The sequence below is a fragment of the Crinia signifera genome, chromosome 1 (assembly GCF_055691185.1).
Source record: "Crinia signifera chromosome 1, ASM5569118v1, whole genome shotgun sequence".
Taxonomy (NCBI): Eukaryota; Metazoa; Chordata; class Amphibia; order Anura; family Myobatrachidae; genus Crinia; species Crinia signifera.
The window spans coordinates 14358452-14382409 of NC_139217.1; the positions used below are offsets into that span (position 1 = coordinate 14358452).

Below are 23958 nucleotides of genomic sequence, written 5' to 3' on the forward strand. Positions count from 1 at the left end.
GATATTTTCATGCCATCAAACAACATCAAGAAAAGTATCTGTGATTATTAGCGTATATCCGTGTCTGCAATCCCATATTGACAACTCAGTTACGGAATGCAAGTCAATATCTTTTGCCTTTGATTTATAACAGCGTACACATTACAATGCAACATAATCAAACATGAAATCTAAAAAGAAAAATGAAGAGAGACTGCACTAATAATAATAGCAAATGTAATAAAAAGGACAACAAAAATTAATACACATAAATGTAAGGCCAGGGGGGCTAAGCAGGCAGGCAGGGGGTAAGCAGAGCAACGCCTGGCAATGGCAGCCAACTCACCAGTCGTCGTCGTGGGCTGGCCCTTGCACCAGCAGGCGGACAGCAGCAGCGAGTGACGCAGCGCCCAGGCAGGACATGCACTAAAAGGAAGCCTGGGCAGAGGCAGCAGGGCAGAGGCAGGGCAGGCTGACGGGACTCTCGGAGGCAGGCTTCACGTGGAGAGACAGTGAGACACGCGTCGTGGGCACGGCAGGCGGCTGGCTCTGCAGTTACTCGCGAGATGATGACATCATCATCTCGCGAATGTGACTGTCAGGCTGCAGAGGCAGGTCTGGCAGGCGCAATGAGCGCCATGACAACGGCTGGTCTCTGGGGACGGGGGAGAGGCAGCGAATAGGGCTGGAGGCTTTTCCAGACACCCGGATTCCGGGAGAATCCCAGAATCCGGGAGACTGGAAAGTCTCCTTGAGGGTTGCCACCAATTCCGGGAGAATCCCGAAAATACGGGAGAGGTGGCAACCCTAGGTGCAGGCTTGCTGGGACTCATAGTTCCTCAGCAATACACAATAGCTTTTTCTATTTTTGACACCATTTATCAGCCCAATGCCCACCACCAAGGATCATGAGCTGTCCCCATCATGGGCAGGTAAGTTCTGGAGGGGGCCTTCTTTAGAGGGCGTCTCCACTTCCCCAGGACCCCTGCCTATGCTTACCAGTCAGGGGGTGAATGCTTTGGCCGGGGGACTTGTATAAAAAGTCTCCCCCCGGCTGTGGCAGTACCCTGCTGGCTGTTTCGGCCCAGTGTTGGTTCTTAAAATACTGGTGGACTCCTACCATTTTGTCCCCCGTATTTTGGGAACCAGGACCGGTCCTTGAGCCTGGTGCTGGTTTTCTAAAATCCAGAGGAAACCTATTTGTTTTGCCCCGTGATTTTATGAAACCAGTACCGTCTCTTTGAGCCCGGGCTGGTTATGCTCAAGAAGGGGGACCCCACGCCATTTTTTTTGTTCACTTTTTTCTTACCCAAAATTGCACATGTTTTGAAAATGCGCACATTTTCATGACTAAAAATCACACCATATCGTACTTTTTGCAGCAGATTCATATCTCATTAAATATGCAAATATCAGGCATAAAATACCATTTTAAAAAGTGCGATTTCGGGAAATACAAAAAAAACTGCATCCTGTTAAATGTCACCCTCTGTGTACTATAGAGATAACAAAACTTAATTTACAGTGTTTTTGTTGCCGTTCCTGACGCTCGGCGGCCGGGGGCGGGTGCACAGGAGGTACACACGGCGCTTCCGCCCGGCTCTGCCGAGCATCCGGCGGTCACTTCCACCCGGCGGGGTAACGTCACGTCTGCCCGGCGCGGGTGTCAATGTATTAGCTCCCGGCGTTCCCCTGCAGCCGCCCAGTGGTTGCCTGGTAACAGGGGACGCCGGGAGTCGCACGCTCGGCCACCTGATTAAATTAGAAGCCGGGAGCTGGTCCCAGCAGGGACAACCTATTGGCTGCAGTATCCCTTTTAAGGGATGCTCACAGGCAAGATGGCGCCGGTTATAGCTTGTTCACACAGCTATCCTGGTCGCATCGCCTGTTCCCAGACCCTGTCTCCCAGTGTCTTGTGGTCTCAGTCCTGGTGCATCCCTGCTTTTGTTCGCCCTGCTCCCCCTCCTGGGGTCACGTGAGTGCTCCTTTTGGAGCTTTATTCTTTATCCCTTATTTTTGGGCTGATCGCCTATTGTTTCTCAGTATTTTTCATTGGCTGCACAGCCATTTCCTTGTTTAGGATTTGGGGCCTTATTCTGCTTGGAGCGTCCGGGCCGTACGCGTACGTCCCGGGGTTTTTTACAATCTGCGCATGTGCAGATACGCTAATGCGCCGGCGCGAACACTCCACAACGCTTACGGCCGGGGTCTCAACGTGCGAAAAAACCTGTACGCGAGCGTACGGGTAATGGGGCGGCATAGGGGCGTGTTGATGGGAGCGGCCGAAATAATGAGGGAAAATGGGCGTAAATATGGGCGTACACGGGGGTGTGCACCCAAAATGAGCGGTGCTACTACCGCACGATCGACTAAGGCACCGTTCGTTTCGGACGCCAAACAGGCGGCCGCCAACCGCCAGCTAAAACCACCCCTACAGATACCGCATGCCAGCGTGCGCCTGAGTTGGCTAATTAACGCTGATTACTACTCAAACACATACACCTGAATGTAATAAGCAATGCTGCAGTCTATTAACTACAAACCATGATTTCACTGCCTGCAAGCCACACATGCAGCACGCAAACACATTGGAAGCTTATGTTTCTATACTTCTCCACATTTAAAGGTTTGTTTAATTTAAGGTAAGAATCTTTTTATACGCTAAGGTAGGTATTTGCTAAACAGACACATTCACTACCTGCTTTCATAGACTTTACGCAGTAGCACACTCAATCTACACAAGTCGACATGTGTCAACGTGTTCACTCTAATACTAACATAGGTTTTGTATTTAGGATACAATAACATAAACCACATCTAACACCTACAAACGATGTTTCAGCAATGTTTTAAGCCCATGACCACTATTTTCCACACAATCTTTGTATAGTACCCAAAATTATGACCTGTACCACTATCTCATCTGCTATGATTTGGATTTCACTACACTCTGGATGTAAGATGCCACCAATCACATTATTGCACTCTCATCTCTCTAACAAAGGATTCCTACATCTGATTATGACACTGTCAAATCATATATATTTTAAAAGTTATGCATGTTTGTTCACAAGCTAATTTATCATGTTTGGTCCATTCACACATCTTTTTTTAGGGAGGACACATCTGAATTCCTACACAAATGTACCTTTTCACCCTTGTTTGTCTGCCTCACCCACTCCATGAGGAAAGCATTGTTCTGGACCTGCTTTTACCTACTACTGTAGGAGCTACCTCACCTGCACACAAACTGCTTTCTCACCTATTAAGTTGCTCTGCACATGTGCTGACACAAACTAATTAGCAGGGAAAAGTTGGATAGGAACATGGGAATGGCCATGGAGAGGGTTACACATGGGAAACTTCCACCACACTTCAACAAATGTTCAAAAATACCCTGGTCAGTAAATACACATAAATCTAATATTTGTTTCACACAAGAAATGACACATACCACAATTTAGATTTAATTTGTAAAATAAATTTATTTGCTGTTCAGCATCACAGCTTGACACTTTAATGTGAGAAATCAAAAAAACAAATAAAATAGACACACAAATAATAAAACAGCCAGAACAAGAGGTTGCATATCTCCAAACATGTGTTACCCTGCAAATGCAATGGTGAAAGAAATGGGGACACCAGAATACGTACTGCAACAACCAGGGTGAATACTAAGCAAGATACACACCACCAAAAAAAAATATCCTGCATTTGTAGAGGTCAAAATACGAACTTTCATGCCCATGGCACGCAAATGGATCGATGGGCAACTCAGGAAGCGGATGTCCAGTGCAATTTAAACCTTTGGCCTCCAACCACAGAGGAAGTGAACCAGGTCTCATTTGGGCCCTTTTTTGCCCCTTTTAGATGGGGCCTTGGGGACAGGGGCCTTTGGGTCAGCTGGCTTTCGGCGTCTTCCCCTAGTCGCCACAGGAGGGTCAGCCGAGGTGGAAGGTTGGGGAGCAGCTTGGGGTGGGGCAGCAGATGGGGGATTGTCCCTTAGGGACCTGGCGGTGGACAGCTGCTCCGCAATAAGTTCATTCTGGCGGCTGAGGTGTTGGCCAATGCTTAGCATGCCAGCCGCCAGAGTTTTATTAATGTGGTTCAAGGCCTCAACCTGCAGCTGGTTTGTGGCCTTCCACTCCGCCAGAAAATCCGCCACCTGCTGCTGACGGATCGCAGCATCCACCCCTTGCTGCTCGATCCTGTCCAGCGTCACCAACAGGCTCTCACTCAATGTCTCCTGTGGCTGGGGCTGGGGGCGACGTCTTGCTGGAGGCTGGACCACCTGCTCCACCTGTGGCTCTGCAGAGGCCGATGCTAACGGTACATCCTGACTTTCTGCTTCTGCTAGGATAAGAATTGAAAACAATGTCACCATCACATACGCAATAAAAAATATCTTTCTAAATACAATGCATTACTGTGACTTACCATCAAAAGCAGCAGCAAAGACCTCCACCGGGAGCTCACTGTCCATATTGGAGATCCCCCTGATCTCCCCCACATCGATGACGTCACAGGAGTCCAGCTCCAGGGGGGTAAACTCCAAATGGTCAGGCATAGGACCGCTCCCGGTGGACATGCTGTCGTTGTACCGGTCAGTCATCTTCCTCTTCAGGGCACTTTTGAAGTCAGTCCACCTACAAGTTTAAAAATACAAATATCACCATGAGATATGTGCACCACTGTGCTACGTGTAGGGTTACCACCTAGTCCCTTTAATTCCGGACACATGTTACTTACACAGGTTCTGTGGCAGTTTAAAATTAGGTGAAGTGGAGTCTTGAAGTCAGCCAGCCACAGAACCTGTGTAATTAATATGTGTCCGGAATTAAAGGGACTAGGTGGTACCCCTAGCTACGTGACATTTCCTAGTGTGGGTGATCTTTTGTGCCATGTGTGGCCAAATATTTCTTTGATGGACAAAACCATGTGCACTGCAGGTGAGGCAGGTGTAAAACCCCACCCAAATCTGATTATCTCTGCACAAGTAACACCTGCCTCACCTGCAGTGCACATGGTTTTGTCCATCTAAGAAATATTTGGCCAGAAAGAGTGAACTACAATAAGGGCCTCAGTTCCTGCTGGAGACTGCTGAAAAATTGCCCTGACAAACACACTAACCTTTTCTTCACCGCGTCCCAAGTTCTGACCACTGGTGCCACCTGGTTCACTTCCTCTGTGATCTTGTCCCAAAGGTTTCTCCTTGCACTGGCACCCGGCTTCCTGGTTGCCAATTCAATCCATTCGCGTGCCCTGGGCACGAGAATTCGCATTTCGGCCTCTACAAATGCAGGGTTTCTCCTTCTGGTGGTGGTATCCTGCTCAGTCATCACCCTAGATGTTGCAGCACGTTTTCTGGTGGCCCCAGCTCTCTCACCATGCACCTGCTGGGTCACACCTGTTTGGAGAGATGCAACCTCTTGTTCTGGCTGGTTGCTTGGCCCTTGTGGAGCTGGTGGAGGTTCACCAGGGCCTGTTACTGAGGGGCCCGCTTGATCTTGCAGGCTACTCCTCTCTTGGGCCCTCCTTCTCCGCTCCTCTTCCCTCTTCTGTAATGCTTGAAGCAGGGATTCGGCTTGTGCTCTCTGCAGAGCGTCCTCTGCTGCTGAATCGTCAGAGTCAGACATGTTTGCAGCAATTGTGGGCTGCATCTGACTGAATATTTATATGTTAATCTCCCGCCACGAACAAGGGGGCGTATATATTTTCCCGCAAGGTAGATGCAAATTTACGCCGATATTTCCCGCCGATAATTGCCGCTTAAATTACGCAGGTCTCAATGCACCTGATCAATCACCCGTATATGTATATACACAGGTTGTGGAGCATTGTGGGCTACATCGTGAAATGTGTGCACCTGTCATTCCAATGATGAGTGTTGTCAGCTGGTATCTGTTGGAGTTCGTGTATGCTTTGTGAGTCACATTTCAAAACATCACGTTATCATGCTTGCCTTGCATATGTAATGTGTATGAAATTGTCATACAGCAACATGTTGCATTGTGGCCCTTTAGGCAGCGTAGTTATAAGTAGAGGGTTGCGTGTATTATTTTCCGCCTACTGTATATACAGTACTCCTCCCCATGCATATCGGTGTATCGTGCCCCCTTTAAGCAGCGTAGTTATAAGTAGAGGGTTGCGTTTATTATTTTCCGCCTACTGTATATACAGTACTCCTCCCCATGCATATCGGTGTATCGTGCCCCCTTTAAGCAGCGTAGTTATAAGTAGAGGGTTGCGTTTATTATTTTCCGCACACTGTAAATACAGTACTTCTCTCTTCATTGAATGCATGCTGTTGGTTGTGGTGTGTGTATATCGGAACGGTCCGCGTAAGTTTCTATTCGCATCCAGTTTGTTAATGTAAGAGGGATTAATAAAGTTAATACCAAACAAACAATTTTTTCGACCAATCAGCAAGCACCAAAAGTGATATATGTACCTGCAATTAATAACTGCGCCATTGCCAATATGACTTGTACAAGAGCTAGGCCCTTTTCGACATCAGAGCTTTTGGCCCTGGTGGAAGTGATGGATCGTCACCTGGGGCCCAGGGGCCCATATGTTTCTAATGCGGACAAGCGGCGGGCGTATAATGCTGCCCGCCGCCTGATATTTTCCACAACCGGCGTCCGCAGAAGCCTGGGGCAGGTTGAGCGGCGCTGGTCCGACCTGCGCCGGCGGCAGCCGGTTCTACTCAGCAGCCTTCGCCGCCATATTGCCCGATGTAAGTTTTGATTACTAGTATGTCAGCGTTTTTTAGCAATGTTTTGTGTACTTTTTATAAATATGTTCCTGAGTATGGGGGTGTATATGGGTGTATAGGGGGTGTATATGGGTGTATAGGGGGTGTATATGGGGTGTATATGGGGGGTATATGGGGGGTATATGGGGTGTATATGGGGTGTATATGGGTGTATATGGGGGGTATATGGGGGGTATATGGGGTGTATATGGGGTGTATATGGGTGTATATGGGGAATATGGGGGGTATATGGGGTGTATATGGGGTGTATATGGGTGTATATGGGTGTATATGGGGGGTATATGGGGGGTATATGGGTGTATATGGGTGTATATGCGGGGTATATGGGGTGTATATGGGTGTATATGGGGGGTATATGGGGGGTATATGGGGTGTATATGGGGTGTATATGGGTGTATATGGGGGGTATATGGGGGTATATGGGTGTATAGGGGGTGTATAGGGGGGGGGTTAAGTAGTTGATCAGTTTTTGGGTGTAGGATATCAAATAGTTTGCATGATAAATGTCTGAAATTTCACAGCAATGATAATTTTGAAGGTTATGAGCATGACTAATGTGAATTTTTCTTTCCCCCTTTTTTATGAAACCCAATCTTCGATTTCTATGCCATCAACATGAACATTTCAGCACGGGCAAGGGCACGCATTCAAGCCCGGGAGCAGGCAGCCCGGGACCAGGCAGCCGAGGAGGAGGAGGAAGAGGAGGAGGAAGAAGAGGAAGAGGAAGAGGAGGAGGAGGAAGAGGAGGAGGAGGAGGAGGAGGAAGAGGAGGAGGAGGAAGAAGAGGAGGAGGAACAATAAGGAGATCCAGGGTGCAGTTTGGACCCACACCATTTCCCCATCCCCTTCCCCCTCCACAACCCCCACCCCCTCCACAACCCCCCCCTCCCCAACCCCCACCCCCTCCACAACCCCCCCCCCTCCACAACCCCCACCCCCTCCACAACCCCCACCCCCCCCTCCCCACCCCATTTCCAACCCCCCTACACCTCTCCACCACCCACCCCCAAACCTCTCCACTCCCCAGTCACACCCACTACCTCGGTCCAAACACCAGGACCATCCTCCTTGCTCCTGGCCCCCCCAACCACTCCACAGCCAACCAGCGGCGCCCAGGATGGCTCAAGTAGCCGTAAGTAAATAATGTGTCTAATGTTGACCTACACATTTCTACACATAAACAATCACAACAACCACATATGTGTATCCAACATCAACATTAGTTGCAACATATCACTGCAGGCCGACCATGAGGTGTGTCCTGTCCTTCTCCAGGAACAAGGCTCCCCTTGGTGTTTTTTTTGAGTGTGGCCATGCCTCACCCCTTGAATAATTGACATAACAGTACATCCAATGAGCTATCCGACATTAGTGGTGTGGTAGTTATGTGGCTCCAGGTGTTGGGTAACTCCAGTTCCCAGCATGATGTGCAACACAGGGCCAGATTATAATGGAGGCGCAAGGGGTCAGTGCCCCTGGGACCCCCTCTAGCTAGGGGCCCCCTGTGGTTGTCATTTTTTTTTTTTTAAAGAAAATGTTTAAGTTATGTTTTTTTTTTTTAGCTAAATGTTTTGTGCATGGGTGGGGTAGTGCTGCAGCTTCACCTATCTGCCAATGTGACAATGATTTATGGTGCTGAGCATCGGGAGGCAAGGCACACTGATTGCACAAGTGTGCAGTGCATTTCTGGGAGTTGACTAAGTCCCATGACAAAAAAAGGGGGGGTTGGTCATAAGAAAGACCAAAAAGGGAACATGCAGACGGGTTTTTGGGGCACACTTTATGATGACAATAGTATAGTTTGTGTGAAGAAATGATAAATGGGTGAGATAAGACTTAACTTTTATTAAGATTACGCTCTAAAAAAAGGAATGTATTTAAATCAGATGCAAACAATGTGCTAAACAAGACAATACATATTCAATAAATTGTAATTGGAAATATCACAGGATAAAAGGTTAATAACCTGTCAAAGAAGAAAGAGGGTCCTTGATTTAATTATCAAAGTGGGCGCAATGTTTAAGGTAAACAATACACAAATACCTGTAGAAAAGGAGGTCCCTGTTAGACACAAAATGATCAATTGGTGACAATATCAAGGAAAATTATACAGGGTACAGGTATATAGTTGTGAACGCTTGACACACCGAATCAAAAAGGTTAATGAGACATGTATTAGTCTGTCTCCGTCATAACATTATAAAGAGGGATTATTACCCAGAAGTGGGAAATAGTAATGCACGGTCTCTACCTGACAGTGAAAAGAAATAGTAAAAAGTTGACGAATGTGAAAATTGTAGAAGCATTAGAAAGATAGGTAAGATTGAGCTGTATCTAGAGGTAATCCCCTACTGCAAATTAATTACAACACCCGGTATTCCCAAAGAGTCCTCCCAGAGGTACTAGCCGGGCCCAACACTGCTTAGCTGCTGAAATCGGAATGGGTTCAGGCGATCCAGTGTGGTATGGTAGTAATATTGTAAACATGTGAGAGGGATACCCGAGTTTGAGGCTCAAATGAAATAAGGTGCTTCTGCTGTCAGAGGCGCCCTAAATGGTCCACCCTGGTGCTCACCCGCATTGCAGGGGGGATGGATACGACGCGACTGATGAGAGAGCACTGAAATCAGAAGAGAACAGCAAAAAAGATGGGCTGGTGTCAATAATGCAGTCCCTAACCTCTGCTGTCCATCATCCACCTTAGGTGTCAAATAATGAATGAGAGAGTCAAGGATTGCTGATCCTGTCCCAGAAAAAGAAAAAATTAAAAAATTAAATGATAAGGGCAGCACAACCAAGGATGTTGTTACTGGTAGTGTTGTAGCTGAAAAATGGGATGGGGTTTATCAAGAGTAACGGGAATTGGTTAATCCAAAGTTTTTTGGGGATTGTATCCTCATGAGTGGTACATCTTAGTCTCCACAAGTGTCAGTGAGTGGTGATTTCTGACAGGAGCTATTATGCTACCTTGAGGAGATTTGTTGCTGGATTGCCCAGTCTGTGTGCTGCAAAGACAGATGGAGCAGTTTTTTGCTGCCTTATGTTTAAGGAAGCAGATAATGATACAGTCTGTAAAGTAAATTCTGTGCTGTTATCAACAGAGTATAGGGAAAGGGAGAGAAGGGGTAGATGATAACAGTGAATTAAGTATCAATCACAATAAAGTATGCATGCAATCAGGATTTGGAAATTATTGCTATTAACAGCGCTGGTCACTCATTACCCAACAGTGGGTTGCCCAGTCTGTGTGCTGCAACGACAGATGGAGCGATTTTTTGCTGCCTTGTATTTAAGGAAGCAAATAATGATACAGACTGTATAATAAATTCTGTGCTGTCATCAAACAAATATAGGGAAAGGGAAAGAAGGGGTAGATGATTACAGTAAATTAAGTATCAATCACAATGAAGTATGCATGCAGTAAGGGTTTGGAAATTGTTGCTGTTAGTAGCGCTGATCGCTTATTACCAAACAGTTGCTGCAAATGAAGAAAATTCACCGTACCTTACTGCTGTGTGCGGGTTATCACAATAAAGTATGCATGCAATTAGGATTTAGAAATTTTTAGAAATTTTTGCTGTTAACAGCGCTGGTTTCTTCTTAATAAACAATTGCTGCAGATGAAGACAATTCCATATAATTTCTTTTTAGATAGAGACAATTCCCACTGCTGTGAGCGGATTTCAAATGTAGCAGTGTTATACACAACATGGAGAAAAGTGACAGTATTACATACCCAATATCTGATAGTTATATTGTACAAGGATTTGTACAAAAAGAATCAAATGATATTGAGTGCACGGAGTACTAAATACCAGGATAAATGCTGCAATACGGTGCTGCTGCCTGTAATCACTGGCATAGAGGACCAGATGTGATTAATTAGCGCAAATGCTCAGTATATTACAGATATTGGTTAAAGTATGAACCCTCCGAGTCAAAACAAAGGGTCAGTACATTTGGGTGCTGGCTTAAAGTTATAGACCCCACATAAGACGGTTACCGGCATTCAATTGCGGGGGCCGCCTGTGGGGTATAAATTTAGTTATGCCGCCTGGAGGTAGAGAATAGTGCGGATGACTAAGACAGTGAACTCCCCAAGGAGAGTGGGGGGAGAAACGGTACTTAGCTTTAGAGGACGCGGCACCCGACGCCAGATGCCGGGAGCCGCTGCTCCTGTTGTCAGGTAGTAGTCAGCGTGGAAGACGGAGGTTGGGGGTGTGTCAGAGGCGTGTCCTCACACGTGTTTCGCCTGTGGCTTTCTCAAAGGACGCTGCCCGAGAAGAAGAACAGCCGGTATAAGTGTGTGGCTCTGACCAATTGGAGCCGGGGGGAGGGGGCGTGAAGGGGTGGCTAATGAAATGAGTGGAATAGCCGTAAGATGCAATGGGAAGGAAAGAGCGGGGAGGGGGCAATGATACAGGGGACGCAGTGTTGCGCTCTGCTTGTGATAGCGGAGATTCAGAGCGGGGAACTGAGATAGTTTAAAGAGATGCTGCCGCGGTAGTTAGTACGTGAACAGCAAGTACCGATTTGGACATAAATTGTACAGTGATGAACTGCGATGGCTTTACGGGATGCTGCTGTGATATTTAATACAGAAAATCATTATTGGACTCAACAATGGCAGAGAAAGTGTATATAATGTCTGTCTGAAAAATGTATGTATATATGAAGAATGTAATGAAAAAGTATATATAGTAAAAATATATATATATATATATATATAATGCAGAAGAATTATGTATGCGATAATGAAGATATAATGCAGAAAAGTCCACCACATATGCATTGAGAAATTGGTTGATGAACGGTTAACAGGGGCTGCTTGTGGGAAGAAGGGAATGGACTGAAATAATGTGGTCCTGTATACACATGATGTATATAGTATATTTAATAAATATATGAGCACGTTCTCTATTAAATATTAAATACAATAGCATAATAAAATGGATAGTGATTGCCATTAAGTCATTTCCTTTATGTGGTACTAGATGGAAAAGAGGTATAGGTGTGGATAATGGGGAATGATACTTATAAGCAGAAAAATGGTGTTCTGTGGATATATATACTTGCTAGTAAAAGATAGGGACAGTTGGGGTCCAAGCTAGGGTTTATCCATTAGACACTATGACGATGAGTCCCAAATGGGAAAGGAGCATTATTATCTATGTTACATAATTGAGTAGGAATGGAAGCAGGTTAGAGGCTGCAGAGGATTGGTGAATTATGGAACCATGCAAATGTGGATATTTTGGAGAGGTTGGCCATATAATATAAAATAAATATAAAATAAATATAAAATAAATCGGGGTACCACTGCGTGACTTACTTTGCAAAGAAGGGATATGTAAGTATAATAAGAATGAAAATTTACAAAAAGAGAGTGGAAGAGTTTAGCTATTACAAGAAAGCACTAAAATTGATCCCCTCGTTGAGGCCTTTGGGAGTCAGAGATCCCAAGTGGAAGATCCACCAGCTTTCTTTGCGGAGGAGTGCTTGGTTGATATCTCCTCCTCTTCTTCCAAGATGAAGTTGTTCTAGACCGCAGAATTTGAGATCTTTGGTATTGGAGGCATGTTTTCTCAAAAAGTGTCGTGCCACTGATGTTAAAGTTTTCATTCTGGATTGGTCACTAACGGCATTTCTAATGTTACCTAGGTGTTCTAGAATCCTCTGTTTAAGAGGTCTGGAGGTCATGCCTATATATCTCAGCTGGCAAGGGCATGTGATGCAGTAGATGACGTTGGGGGTTTTGCAGTTGAAATGTTCCCTGATCAGAATCGGTGTTCCAAATTTGTCATCAACAGTCTTGATGTTGTTGACGTGACCGCATGCTTTACAATTGCCACAGGGGTAGGTTCCTGTGGTCTGTGGTTTCCTCGGTTGGTTTGAGGTGTAGTGGCTGTGCACCAAATTATCTTTCAGGTTAGGTGCCCTGCGCCAGCTCATGTCTACTCGTGTGTTCAGGTTTGCGGCGAGATCAGGATCAGACAGAAGAATGGGCCAGTGTCGTTGGATGATATTTTTAATCGATTTCCATTCCTGGCAGAAGGTTCCTACCAGTCGGATCGTCTTAGACGTGGTGTCTTTGGGACTTTTGAACAAAATCTGCTCACGGGAGGTGGAAAGTACGGCTTTCTTTTATCTCTTGATGAGTCTTTTTGAATACCCACGTTCGTGGAGTCTCTGCGATAGATCTTCACACTTGTCCTTGAAAACCTGGTCATCAGAGCAATTGCGCCGGAGTCGTAGAAATTCGCCTTTTGGAAGGTTGTCAATAGTCGGGGGGAAGTGAGAACTGGTACTGTGAAGCAAGCTATTCGTAGAGGTGGATTTACGATACAGTTCCGTGGAGAGCATGTTGTTGGTATCCCTGTAAATTCTCAAGTCCAGGAAGTTGATACTGTTACTGTCACATTCGAAAGTGAACTTTAAATTCAGGTCGTTGGTGTTTAGTCGCTCGATGAATTGGGTAAGATGGAGTTTAGACCCTTTCCAGATAACAAGGATGTCATCAATGTACCTCATCCAATTTTGGATACATTCAGTATCAGAATCATTTTGGAAAACAACTTCCCTCTCCCACCATCCAAGGAAGAGGTTTGCGTATGTGGGAGCACAGGCTGCTCCCATCGCAGTACCCCTTCCCTGGACGTAATAATAATTCTCAAAGATAAAATAGTTTTTCCGGAGTGAAAAGTCCAGGAGCTCCAATAGAAATTCATGAAAGGGGGTGATGCCCTCCATTTGCATGAAATATCTCACTGCTCGGATGCCAAGATCATGATTGATGCAATTATAGAGAGATTCAACGTCTAATGAGACGAGAAGATGGTCATCGTCTAATTGTATATCGTGAAGTTTCTGGAGGACATCTGTGGTATCCTTAGTGTACGATGGTAAGCTGACCACATGGTGACGAAGATGAATGTCCAGAAAGGTGCATGCATTCTCAATTAGGGAGCCATTTCCGGACACAATAGGTCTTCCGGGTGGTTCTTCCAGGCATTTGTGGACCTTTGGGAGTAAATAGAATGTTGCTACCCTTGGTGTAGGGTTCTCCAGGTATTTATGCTCTGATCTTGTAATGACTCCATTGGCCAATGCCCTGCCAATAATTTTGTTATATCCAAGTAGGAAATTCGAGGTGGGATCGAACATGGATTTGGTATAACACGATGTGTCGTTGAGTTGTTTGTGTGCCTCTTTTAAATACATCGGGACAGGCCATATAACAATGTTTCCACCTTTGTCAGATGGTTTGACAACAATATCCGTTAGTTCTTTAATTTCTCTGAGTGCCTTTGCTTCCTGTTTGTTCAAGTTACCTTTTGGTAAGAATTTATTAGTTTTTTTCTTAAGGTATAGTTGGTCCAGGTCCTTGGCAACTAGGTTAGTAAAGACTCGTACTTCTGGGCAGATGGTATCTTGCGGGAAGAATGTTGAGCGCTTCTTGCAAATATGTCTGCTGTTACTGGGTTCTTCTGGATTCTCCAGGTCTTCAAGCTCCTTAATGGCCTGTAATTCTCTTGTTGACCATTCTGGGGTCCGTTCGGAATCGGTGGAATCTTTGCGAGAGGCATGGAATTTAGTGAGAAGAAGCTTGCGACTGAATAACTGTATACTGGTTTCCCATCGGAATCTGTCAAACTTGCCAGTGGGTGAGAAAGAGAGACCTTTGTGTAGGACATTTTGTTGGTCGGTGGTCAGAGTATGGGTGGACAGATTGATAATTTGGAGGCCGGAAGTAGGTGGAACTAGTTGGGTTTCTTCCTCTGTGACTGGCGACTTGGTTGTCGTGGCTCCCATTGTGTCCAATCCCTTCTTCGATTTCTTCTTTGACCTTCTTGTCTTCCTCCCCCTCGATAGGAACCCCTTCCCCCTCCAAAGTCTAAAAAATGTTGCTGGTTATTGATGTGTGAGTTGTCGTATGAATTGTCGCTCAGTTCGTCAGCGCTTGAGTACTCAGACTCTGAGGGAGATGGTGTACCTCTTTTTTCTTGGTTGTAGTTCTTCCTTGGAGCTCTCTGAAAACGTGTCCAATTGAATATTTTGCCTGTTGCAAAATCTCTTTGATCTCTTAGAAATTTAGTTTTTTTACGGTCTATGATGATTGTCTCGTATTGGTCTAGTTCTTTCTTGTTTTTGTCGAAGTTTGCTTGGAATTGTGGATCTTGCTCCCACTTTTCTAATTTTTTGCCTAATTCTTCAATGTTTTTAGAACATTCTTCTAGGATCAGGTTGTTGTGACGAATCAATATGGACATCAGCTCATGAGAGCATTTGAGAAGGCTCGTCTCCCACTCTTTCTTGAGAGTGTCGGTGGCCAGATCGAAGGCCGGGAAAGTTTTCGGTCTGAGGCCTCGTGGTGTGATTTTCTGCTTGTAGTAATTCTCCAAACTGGAGAGGTCCCAGTTTGTGCGTATTTGTTTTTGGAGTAATCTCTTCAGACTGGCCAAATCGTCATCCCACGTTTGGTCAGTATCAGTCAGGTTTGATTGAGTTGGAAATATAGTGTTGAAGTCATTTATTCTATGTCGACTTGTTAATTCACTTCGTAAATTAAATGTGGACATATTAAGGTGTAATGATAATAGCGAGATGAAGTCGGCTGTTCTTCCACCTCGGTGTTGATGTCTTGTAAGATAGTAAGAGAGATCTGAGAAGTCAGAGGTACAGAGTAGATAATAAACCGTGCTCAAATCCAAGAACCTGAGAAAGAACTCAGTTTGGAACTAAGTGGATTTAGAAAGAAGGATTGGCACTGGTTTGAAAAGTACATTGAGTAACAATCGTACAAAGGTATTAGATAGACAGAACCAGCGTGGTTACTGCTTTTTTACGAGAATATATCTTAGCAGTGTTAGGCTGGTGGTGCTCCCAAAGGATGTTCAGTATTAAAACTGTGAGACAAAAAAAGGGGGGGTTGGTCATAAGAAAGACCAAAAAGGGAACATGCAGACGGGTTTTTGGGGCACACTTTATGATGACAATAGTATAGTTTGTGTGAAGAAATGATAAATGGGGAGATAAGACTTAACTTTTATTAAGATTACGCTCTAAAAAAAGGAATGTATTTAAATCAGATGCAAACAATGTGCTAAACAAGACAATACATATTCAATAAATTGTAATTGGAAATATCACAGGATAAAAGGTTAATAACCTGTCAAAGAAGAAAGAGGGTCCTTGATTTAATTATCAAAGTGGGCGCAATGTTTAAGGTAAACAATACACAAATACCTGTAGAAAAGGAGGTCCCTGTTAGACACAAAATGATCAATTGGTGACAATATCAAGGAAAATTATACAGGGTACAGGTATATAGTTGTGAACGCTTGACACACCGAATCAAAAAGGTTAATGAGACATGTATTAGTCTGTCTCCGTCATAACATTATAAAGAGGGATTATTACCCAGAAGTGGGAAATAGTAATGCACGGTCTCTACCTGACAGTGAAAAGAAATAGTAAAAAGTTGACGAATGTGAAAATTGTAGAAGCATTAGAAAGATAGGTAAGATTGAGCTGTATCTAGAGGTAATCCCCTACTGCAAATTAATTACAACACCCGGTATTCCCAAAGAGTCCTCCCAGAGGTACTAGCCGGGCCCAACACTGCTTAGCTGCTGAAATCGGAATGGGTTCAGGCGATCCAGTGTGGTATGGTAGTAATATTGTAAACATGTGAGAGGGATACCCGAGTTTGAGGCTCAAATGAAATAAGGTGCTTCTGCTGTCAGAGGCGCCCTAAATGGTCCACCCTGGTGCTCACCCGCATTGCAGGGGGGATGGATACGACGCAACTGATGAGAGAGCACTGAAATCAGAAGAGAACAGCAAAAAAGATGGGCTGGTGTCAATAATGCAGTCCCTAACCTCTGCTGTCCATCATCCACCTTAGGTGTCAAATAATGAATGAGAGAGTCAAGGATTGCTGATCCTGTCCCAGAAAAAGAAAAAATTAAATGATAAGGGCAGCACAACCAAGGATGTTGTTACTGGTAGTGTTGTAGCTGAAAAATGGGATGGGGTTTATCAAGAGTAACGGGAATTGGTTAATCCAAAGTTTTTTGGGGATTGTATCCTCATGAGTGGTACATCTTAGTCTCCACAAGTGTCAGTGAGTGGTGATTTCTGACAGGAGCTATTATGCTACCTTGAGGAGATTTGTTGCTGGATTGCCCAGTCTGTGTGCTGCAAAGACAGATGGAGCAGTTTTTTGCTGCCTTATGTTTAAGGAAGCAGATAATGATACAGTCTGTAAAGTAAATTCTGTGCTGTTATCAACAGAGTATAGGGAAAGGGAGAGAAGGGGTAGATGATAACAGTGAATTAAGTATCAATCACAATAAAGTATGCATGCAATCAGGATTTGGAAATTATTGCTATTAACAGCGCTGGTCACTCATTACCCAACAGTGGGTTGCCCAGTCTGTGTGCTGCAACGACAGATGGAGCGATTTTTTGCTGCCTTGTATTTAAGGAAGCAAATAATGATACAGACTGTATAATAAATTCTGTGCTGTCATCAAACGAATATAGGGAAAGGGAAAGAAGGGGTAGATGATTACAGTAAATTAAGTATCAATCACAATGAAGTATGCATGCAGTAAGGGTTTGGAAATTGTTGCTGTTAGTAGCGCTGATCGCTTATTACCAAACAGTTGCTGCAAATGAAGAAAATTCACCGTACCCTACTGCTGTGTGCGGGTTATCACAATAAAGTATGCATGCAATTAGGATTTAGAAATTTTTAGAAATTTTTGCTGTTAACAGCGCTGGTTTCTTCTTAATAAACAATTGCTGCAGATGAAGACAATTCCATATAATTTCTTTTTAGATAGAGACAATTCCCACTGCTGTGAGCGGATTTCAAATGTAGCAGTGTTATACACAACATGGAGAAAAGTGACAGTATTACATACCCAATATCTGATAGTTATATTGTACAAGGATTTGTACAAAAAGAATCAAATGATATTGAGTGCACGGAGTACTAAATACCAGGATAAATGCTGCAATACGGTGCTGCTGCCTGTAATCACTGGCATAGAGGACCAGATGTGATTAATTAGCGCAAATGCTCAGTATATTACAGATATTGGTTAAAGTATGAACCCTCCGAGTCAAAACAAAGGGTCAGTACATTTGGGTGCTGGCTTAAAGTTATAGACCCCACATAAGACGGTTACCGGCATTCAATTGCGGGGGCCGCCTGTGGGGTATAAATTTAGTTATGCCGCCTGGAGGTAGAGAATAGTGCGGATGACTAAGACAGTGAACTCCCCAAGGAGAGTGGGGGGAGAAACGGTACTTAGCTTTAGAGGACGCGGCACCCGACGCCAGATGCCGGGAGCCGCTGCTCCTGTTGTCAGGTAGTAGTCAGCGTGGAAGACGGAGGTTGGGGGTGTGTCAGAGGCGTGTCCTCACACGTGTTTCGCCTGTGGCTTTCTCAAAGGACGCTGCCCGAGAAGAAGAACAGCCGGTATAAGTGTGTGGCTCTGACCAATTGGAGCCGGGGGGAGGGGGCGTGAAGGGGTGGCTAATGAAATGAGTGGAATAGCCGTAAGATGCAATGGGAAGGAAAGAGCGGGGAGGGGGCAATGATACAGGGGACGCAGTGTTGCGCTCTGCTTGTGATAGCGGAGATTCAGAGCGGGGAACTGAGATAGTTTAAAGAGATGCTGCCGCGGTAGTTAGTACGTGAACAGCAAGTACCGATTTGGACATAAATTGTACAGTGATGAACTGCGATGGCTTTACGGGATGCTGCTGTGATATTTAATACAGAAAATCATTATTGGACTCAACAATGGCAGAGAAAGTGTATATAATGTCTGTCTGAAAAATGTATGTATATATGAAGAATGTAATGAAAAAGTATATATAGTAAAAATATATATATATATATATATATAATGCAGAAGAATTATGTATGCGATAATGAAGATATAATGCAGAAAAGTCCACCACATATGCATTGAGAAATTGGTTGATGAACGGTTAACAGGGGCTGCTTGTGGGAAGAAGGGAATGGACTGAAATAATGTGGTCCTGTATACACATGATGTATATAGTATATTTAATAAATATATGAGCACGTTCTCTATTAAATATTAAATACAATAGCATAATAAAATGGATAGTGATTGCCATTAAGTCATTTCCTTTATGTGGTACTAGATGGAAAAGAGGTATAGGTGTGGATAATGGGGAATGATACTTATAAGCAGAAAAATGGTGTTCTGTGGATATATATACTTGCTAGTAAAAGATAGGGACAGTTGGGGTCCAAGCTAGGGTTTATCCATTAGACACTATGACGATGAGTCCCAAATGGGAAAGGAGCATTATTATCTATGTTACATAATTGAGTAGGAATGGAAGCAGGTTAGAGGCTGCAGAGGATTGGTGAATTATGGAACCATGCAAATGTGGATATTTTGGAGAGGTTGGCCATATAATATAAAATAAATATAAAATAAATATAAAATAAATCGGGGTACCACTGCGTGACTTACTTTGCAAAGAAGGGATATGTAAGTATAATAAGAATGAAAATTTACAAAAAGAGAGTGGAAGAGTTTAGCTATTACAAGAAAGCACTAAAATTGATCCCCTCGTTGAGGCCTTTGGGAGTCAGAGATCCCAAGTGGAAGATCCACCAGCTTTCTTTGCGGAGGAGTGCTTGGTTGATATCTCCTCCTCTTCTTCCAAGATGAAGTTGTTCTAGACCGCAGAATTTGAGATCTTTGGTATTGGAGGCATGTTTTCTCAAAAAGTGTCGTGCCACTGATGTTAAAGTTTTCATTCTGGATTGGTCACTAACGGCATTTCTAATGTTACCTAGGTGTTCTAGAATCCTCTGTTTAAGAGGTCTGGAGGTCATGCCTATATATCTCAGCTGGCAAGGGCATGTGATGCAGTAGATGACGTTGGGGGTTTTGCAGTTGAAATGTTCCCTGATCAGAATCGGTGTTCCAAATTTGTCATCAACAGTCTTGATGTTGTTGACGTGACCGCATGCTTTACAATTGCCACAGGGGTAGGTTCCTGTGGTCTGTGGTTTCCTCGGTTGGTTTCAGGTGTAGTGGCTGTGCACCAAATTATCTTTCAGGTTAGGTGCCCTGCGCCAGCTCATGTCTACTCGTGTGTTCAGGTTTGCGGCGAGATCAGGATCAGACAGAAGAATGGGCCAGTGTCGTTGGATGATATTTTTAATCGATTTCCATTCCTGGCAGAAGGTTCCTACCAGTCGGATCGTCTTAGACGTGGTGTCTTTGGGACTTTTGAACAAAATCTGCTCACGGGAGGTGGAAAGTACGGCTTTCTTTTATCTCTTGATGAGTCTTTTTGAATAACCACGTTCGTGGAGTCTCTGCGATAGATCTTCACACTTGTCCTTGAAAACCTGGTCATCAGAGCAATTGCGCCGGAGTCGTAGAAATTCGCCTTTTGGAAGGTTGTCAATAGTCGGGGGGAAGTGAGAACTGGTACTGTGAAGCAAGCTATTCGTAGAGGTGGATTTACGATACAGTTCCGTGGAGAGCATGTTGTTGGTATCCCTGTAAATTCTCAAGTCCAGGAAGTTGATACTGTTACTGTCACATTCGAAAGTGAACTTTAAATTCAGGTCGTTGGTGTTTAGTCGCTCGATGAATTGGGTAAGATGGAGTTTAGACCCTTTCCAGATAACAAGGATGTCATCAATGTACCTCATCCAATTTTGGATACATTCAGTATCAGAATCATTTTGGAAAACAACTTCCCTCTCCCACCATCCAAGGAAGAGGTTTGCGTATGTGGGAGCACAGGCTGCTCCCATCGCAGTACCCCTTCCCTGGACGTAATAATAATTCTCAAAGATAAAATAGTTTTTCCGGAGTGAAAAGTCCAGGAGCTCCAATAGAAATTCATGAAAGGGGGTGATGCCCTCCATTTGCATGAAATATCTCACTGCTCGGATGCCAAGATCATGATTGATGCAATTATAGAGAGATTCAACGTCTAATGAGACGAGAAGATGGTCATCGTCTAATTGTATATCGTGAAGTTTCTGGAGGACATCTGTGGTATCCTTAGTGTACGATGGTAAGCTGACCACATGGTGACGAAGATGAATGTCCAGAAAGGTGCATGCATTCTCAATTAGGGAGCCATTTCCGGACACAATAGGTCTTCCGGGTGGTTCTTCCAGGCATTTGTGGACCTTTGGGAGTAAATAGAATGTTGCTACCCTTGGTGTAGGGTTCTCCAGGTATTTATGCTCTGATCTTGTAATGACTCCATTGGCCAATGCCCTGCCAATAATTTTGTTATATCCAAGTAGGAAATTCGAGGTGGGATCGAACATGGATTTGGTATAACACGATGTGTCGTTGAGTTGTTTGTGTGCCTCTTTTAAATACATCGGGACAGGCCATATAACAATGTTTCCACCTTTGTCAGATGGTTTGACAACAATATCCGTTAGTTCTTTAATTTCTCTGAGTGCCTTTGCTTCCTGTTTGTTCAAGTTACCTTTTGGTAAGAATTTATTAGTTTTTTTCTTAAGGTATAGTTGGTCCAGGTCCTTGGCAACTAGGTTAGTAAAGACTCGTACTTCTGGGCAGATGGTATCTTGCGGGAAGAATGTTGAGCGCTTCTTGCAAATATGTCTGCTGTTACTGGGTTCTTCTGGATTCTCCAGGTCTTCAAGCTCCTTAATGGCCTGTAATTCTCTTGTTGACCATTCTGGGGTCCGTTCGGAATCGGTGGAATCTTTGCGAGAGGCATGGAATTTAGTGAGAAGAAGCTTGCGACTGAATAACTGTATACTGGTTTCCCATCGGAATCTGTCAAACTTGCCAGTGGGTGAGAAAGAGAGACCTTTGTGTAGGACATTTTGTTGGTCGGTGGTCAGAGTATGGGTGGACAGATTGATAATTTGGAGGCCGGAAGTAGGTGGAACTAGTTGGGTTTCTTCCTCTGTGACTGGCGACTTGGTTGTCGTGGCTCCCATTGTGTCCAATCCCTTCTTCGATTTCTTCTTTGACCTTCTTGTCTTCCTCCCCCTCGATAGGAACCCCTTCCCCCTCCAAAGTCTAAAAAATGTTGCTGGTTATTGATGTGTGAGTTGTCGTATGAATTGTCGCTCAGTTCGTCAGCGCTTGAGTACTCAGACTCTGAGGGAGATGGTGTACCTCTTTTTTCTTGGTTGTAGTTCTTCCTTGGAGCTCTCTGAAAACGTGTCCAATTGAATATTTTGCCTGTTGCAAAATCTCTTTGATCTCTTAGAAATTTAGTTTTTTTACGGTCTATGATGATTGTCTCGTATTGGTCTAGTTCTTTCTTGTTTTTGTCGAAGTTTGCTTGGAATTGTGGATCTTGCTCCCACTTTTCTAATTTTTTGCCTAATTCTTCAATGTTTTTAGAACATTCTTCTAGGATCAGGTTGTTGTGACGAATCAATATGGACATCAGCTCATGAGAGCATTTGAGAAGGCTCGTCTCCCACTCTTTCTTGAGAGTGTCGGTGGCCAGATCGAAGGCCGGGAAAGTTTTCGGTCTGAGGCCTCGTGGTGTGATTTTCTGCTTGTAGTAATTCTCCAAACTGGAGAGGTCCCAGTTTGTGCGTATTTGTTTTTGGAGTAATCTCTTCAGACTGGCCAAATCGTCATCCCACGTTTGGTCAGTATCAGTCAGGTTTGATTGAGTTGGAAATATAGTGTTGAAGTCATTTATTCTATGTCGACTTGTTAATTCACTTCGTAAATTAAATGTGGACATATTAAGGTGTAATGATAATAGCGAGATGAAGTCGGCTGTTCTTCCACCTCGGTGTTGATGTCTTGTAAGATAGTAAGAGAGATCTGAGAAGTCAGAGGTACAGAGTAGATAATAAACCGTGCTCAAATCCAAGAACCTGAGAAAGAACTCAGTTTGGAACTAAGTGGATTTAGAAAGAAGGATTGGCACTGGTTTGAAAAGTACATTGAGTAACAATCGTACAAAGGTATTAGATAGACAGAACCAGCGTGGTTACTGCTTTTTTACGAGAATATATCTTAGCAGTGTTAGGCTGGTGGTGCTCCCAAAGGATGTTCAGTATTAAAACTGTGAGACAAAAAAAGGGGGGGTTGGTCATAAGAAAGACCAAAAAGGGAACATGCAGACGGGTTTTTGGGGCACACTTTATGATGACAATAGTATAGTTTGTGTGAAGAAATGATAAATGGGGAGATAAGACTTAACTTTTATTAAGATTACGCTCTAAAAAAAGGAATGTATTTAAATCAGATGCAAACAATGTGCTAAACAAGACAATACATATTCAATAAATTGTAATTGGAAATATCACAGGATAAAAGGTTAATAACCTGTCAAAGAAGAAAGAGGGTCCTTGATTTAATTATCAAAGTGGGCGCAATGTTTAAGGTAAACAATACACAAATACCTGTAGAAAAGGAGGTCCCTGTTAGACACAAAATGATCAATTGGTGACAATATCAAGGAAAATTATACAGGGTACAGGTATATAGTTGTGAACGCTTGACACACCGAATCAAAAAGGTTAATGAGACATGTATTAGTCTGTCTCCGTCATAACATTATAAAGAGGGATTATTACCCAGAAGTGGGAAATAGTAATGCACGGTCTCTACCTGACAGTGAAAAGAAATAGTAAAAAGTTGACGAATGTGAAAATTGTAGAAGCATTAGAAAGATAGGTAAGATTGAGCTGTATCTAGAGGTAATCCCCTACTGCAAATTAATTACAACACCCGGTATTCCCAAAGAGTCCTCCCAGAGGTACTAGCCGGGCCCAACACTGCTTAGCTGCTGAAATCGGAATGGGTTCAGGCGATCCAGTGTGGTATGGTAGTAATATTGTAAACATGTGAGAGGGATACCCGAGTTTGAGGCTCAAATGAAATAAGGTGCTTCTGCTGTCAGAGGCGCCCTAAATGGTCCACCCTGGTGCTCACCCGCATTGCAGGGGGGATGGATACGACGCGACTGATGAGAGAGCACTGAAATCAGAAGAGAACAGCAAAAAAGATGGGCTGGTGTCAATAATGCAGTCCCTAACCTCTGCTGTCCATCATCCACCTTAGGTGTCAAATAATGAATGAGAGAGTCAAGGATTGCTGATCCTGTCCCAGAAAAAGAAAAAATTAAATGATAAGGGCAGCACAACCAAGGATGTTGTTACTGGT

At 44.0% G+C, this 23958-nt stretch overlaps 3 pseudogenes; all 3 read right to left on the minus strand.

Annotated features, from left to right (window-relative positions):
* Positions 1-9113: 9113 nt before the first annotated feature.
* LOC146040969 (5S ribosomal RNA) lies at positions 9114-9231 on the minus strand (annotated as a pseudogene).
* A 7085-nt stretch (positions 9232-16316) lies between these two features.
* On the minus strand, positions 16317-16434 carry LOC146040981 (5S ribosomal RNA; annotated as a pseudogene).
* Positions 16435-23511: 7077 nt separating this feature from the next.
* On the minus strand, positions 23512-23629 carry LOC146040992 (5S ribosomal RNA; annotated as a pseudogene).
* Between the last annotated feature and the right edge of the window lie 329 nt (positions 23630-23958).